Source organism: Rhinolophus hipposideros, assembly GCF_964194185.1.
Source record: "Rhinolophus hipposideros genome assembly, chromosome: 6".
NCBI lineage: Eukaryota > Metazoa > Chordata > Mammalia > Chiroptera > Rhinolophidae > Rhinolophus > Rhinolophus hipposideros.
The window spans coordinates 2,561,888-2,566,250 of record NC_138052.1 but is presented as its reverse complement, the minus strand read 5'-3'; positions in this window follow the sequence as shown (position 1 = coordinate 2,566,250).

The window sequence follows — 4,363 nt, the reverse complement described above, 5'->3', positions numbered from 1 at the left end:
ATAACAAATAGCCAGAATAATCCTATATCAATTAAAGAAATTGAATTTGTTGTTTAAAACTTTCCCACAAAGAAAACTATGTCTAGATGTCTTCATTGGTGAATTCTACCAAATATTGAGGAAGAAATTATGTCAATTCTATATAGCTAAAGAGAAAGTTGGAAGAGATGGGACTACTTCTTAATTTATATCACGAGGCCAACATTACTCAGATTCTAAAACCAAAGACATTAATAGAAAACTGAAGAACAGTATCCCTCATAACTATCAAAGGAAAATTCTTAACATAATTTTACCAAATTGAATCCATTAATATCTACAAAGGCTAGGACATGCGTAAGTGGTATTTATCCTAGGAATGCCAGGTTGGTTTAATATTTAAAAATCAATGTAATTAGACTTATGAATACATTAAAAAGAAAAACAAAAACAATCTGAGTAAATACATAAAAACCATTTGGCAAAACCCCATCTCTGTTTCTTATAAAACTGATGAGACAAGTAAAGAGTTAACAGGAGCAGGATGTGAGGTGTCAGGATGGAATAGGCAAAGAGTTCACAGGAGCAACATTGTGAGCCAGCAGGAACAAGCTTAAAATTTAACTGCTTGGCTCTGAAACCTCTGGCTAGCACTGCACGTGCAAGCTGTCAAGCATCTATCATAGGTAGGAACAAAAGAGTTTCCAACTGCAATGGCAAACCCTGAAAACTAACAACCATCATAGATGGGAAGAGAACAGTTAATTTCAACAGTAACCCCCTGGAAGCTGACATCCATCATAGATGGGAACAGCACAGTTCCCAGGAGAAGATAATTGTAGCGGCAGCTCCCCTGAAAGCAAACAAACACCCTACATTCTGCATAAAAAAACGTAAAACCCCAGCACTCCTGCTCATTGTTGCAGCTGTAGCTATTGGGCTCTGCCCTGGCAAAACTCCCTTTGCCAATATTTCTCTTCCAAGCAGACCTCTCTGTGTGTCTCTGTGTCTGTGTCTCTCTCTGTCTCTCTCTCTGCCTAATTTTCACTAAACGTTTTCTTGCTCTCCCACTTTTGTAGAGTCTAATAAATGCTTTCACGTTCTGGGAATGACCAGAAGTTAATTCTAAAAACTTCAGTGCCAAACCCTGCGAGTTGGATTATACTTCCTCCTCTCCATGAGTTCGACCTCCCTTTCTCTGAGAGTTCAACTCCACCTCCTTCTCTCCCCCACCAGGGGTTCCCCCCAGTGGCTCTCAGAAGCCTCTCATGGATCCCATTGAAGGTTGGAAGTGGACGTTTCCAGGCCGGGGCTATTCTCTGATGGAATCAAAAGTCCAACCTCTCTGCTGGTTGGGGAATCCCATTGTCAGACCCAGTGTGTGGCTCCTTTCTATTACTCAGTGTGCAGGTGAGTCACCATGGCCACATTCTTAGTGGGCACAGGATGGACATGTAAATGCCTTTGGGGTGTCCACCACTTTAAAGAGGTATCCCATGACAGGATGACCTGGTAGTGGTCCAGGACTCTAGGACTAGGTCCTGCAAGGTGCAAGTCAAAGACCTGCTCATTGGACAGGCACACAAGTCAAAGACACAGTCTTCCTCTCCACTGGTCACTCCCTATAGTTGTTTTCAGTGATTCACTCCCCATTTAAATTCCTCTCCCACTCTGGACCTTCATCACCACCTCCACGTCAGTGGGCCTTCAATTGGTAAGTGACATTCCTTGAGACATTTGTGGGGCACCAGGAATTCCAAGGACTGGATCCACAACCCACAATCTTAGTAGCACAGGGGATGCCCTCGTAGCTAAGAGATTCTCCCTCTCAGGTACACAGTAAGGCACTAGTTAAATCCGCAACCCAGTGCTGGAGGAACCCTTTGTTTGGAGGATCTTTAGGGGTAACCCCTTGATCTCTTAATTTGACTATCATGAGATCCCCATCCAAAGCACCACGGGTGGCTCCACTTCCCTCTCGACTCTCCTCTTGGTTTCCTCTTCTCTCAGCTGTCTTCTGAAGAATGGGACAATATTCGACCTTTCTCCTCTCAAAAAGAAAGCTGTTTCCAATTCTCAGTAACATTCAAGATCTAACAACTAAACGATCCCAGGTCCCTCCTAGATCTCCTCAAAACCCATCTCCTACCCCTCCTACCTCTCTTTCTTAAAAGTCCTCTATCCCTTCCAGCTCTCCTTCAGCCCACCCCCCCATATTCTCTACCCCAGCTCCCAGTCCTGTGGGCACCACACATAGTACAGCTAATTTTAAGGTGGACTCCATACTGCCTCTCCAGGAGATTGGAAATGGGGAGGCTTACAATTAGGGATCTAGCTCAGAAAGAGATAAAATTAGGAAACTACTCTGAAGACCCTTCTAAGTTCATTAAGGAATTCCGGGGTCTAACGATGGCCTTTGATCTTACTTGGCAGGACAGTCATATTATTTTAACCCCCTGCTGCTCCTTAGAAGAACCATATCTGGCTCTTGCCCAAAAATACGCAAATGAGGTAGCTTCTCAGAACCCAGGACAGTACAGAGTTGAGGCTGAGGCTGTTCCAAATCATGATACTGACTGGAATTATCAGACTGGCCAACAGGGCCAGAATAGACGAGACAATATGGTCACCTGTCTTATTGAGGGCAGGAAGAAAGGCATTATTAACCCAGTGAAATATGAGAACCAGAGGGAAATTACTCAAGTACCAAATGAAAACCCAGACCTCTTTCAATGCCACTTGGCTGACGCCCTCCAAAAATATACTAACATAGATACATTTAGCCCCAAGGGCATCACTATCCTCGCCAAGAATATTATTGGGCAATCGGCTCCACATATCATAAGGAAGCTTCAGAATCTAGAACCAGGTCCCCAGAATCTATTTTCAGTGCTCCTAGATACAGCCTTTAAGGTCTTTAACAAGAGGGAGGAGGTGCAAAGGGAGTCTAGGGTACAGAGGGATAAAGCAAAAAGAATTCAACTAATGGCTGTTGCCCTTGCCAGCACCCTGCCCTCACAGCCTTATGCAGGTTTGGGCCAGTGAGGAGGGAGGCCACTGAAGACAACTGTCATCAGAAAGGACACTGGAGTAAGGTTTGTCCTCACCTGGCCAAGAGGGCACTCCCTGGCCCTTGTTCCTTTTGCAATGAGGAAGGGCACCGGAAGAGAAACTATTCCCTCTTCTCTCTGCTTGTAGGAGCCATCCCAACTCCTAAAATGCCAACAGGGCAACTCCTACAACCAGCTGTCAATGTCAGTCATTGTGAACTCTGAGCCAGACAACTGCCACCTCACTGAGAAGCCCCAGAATTTGTCCAGGCTCCCCTCCTTAACATCATAGAGGATAATGCCAGACGTGACAGGTAAGAATGTAATCTTTCTTCTTGATAAGGAAGCCCATTTTCTGCTTTAATCCATCACCTTGGCCCTACGCTTCCCTCCAACTTCCTCCTAACAGGTACTGAAAGTAATCCCACCACTTGCAGATGCACCCTACCTTTACCTTGTTAGTTTGGGCCCCTTGCTTTTACACATAGCTTTCTAATTATGCTTCAGTGCCCTATACCCCTTTTAGGGTGAGATATTATGCAGAAGCTACAAGCTTCCCACCAAATCTCTCCTAACCCACTTTAATAGTTGCTCTGCAGCATATTTTCCCTTCTCAAGCATTTAACTCTGACCTGTCTACAATCCTGTGTGTTGCAGAACCTCCAAGGATTATATATGCTCACAGTCTCCCAACGGGGTGTCTGTCTGTTACAAGAGGAATGATGTTTCTGGGTAAATAAGACCAGGGTGGTTCAAAACAGCAGAGAAACTGAGAGATCAAGCCTCTAGACTTAGGAAAAAGATGGACCAAGGATGGACAGCCTGGGCTGGCACTTAGTCATCCCAATATACCAGAGCTTGAATTCCCAGCCTGGAGCCCCCTGCTCAGTTTAGTCCCATCCCTGTTTCCCTGCAAATAAGACCTAGCCAGACAATCAGGTCTAATGAGTCTTTTGGAGCAGAAATTAATATAAGACCCAGTATTATATTATATTTATTATATTATATTACATTACACTATATTACATTATACTATACTATATACCCGGTCTTATAGTAAAATAAGACTGGGTCTTATTTTAATCTTTGCTCCAAAAGACACATTAGACCTGATTGTCTGGCTAAGTCTTATTTTTGGGGAAACTCGGTAGACGATACTGCCTGGATTTTCCAAGGTCCAGTCACTCTCCCCCCTCTCTGACCGGCGATCTCTTAGGTAGCTACAGCTCTATGCCCCTACGCAGCTCTGAAGCATTTACGGAAGATGGATCACATCCCAATTTCCAAAGATTTATCATTGCCAATCAGAGATGGGGGAACGTGACAAGTAAAGA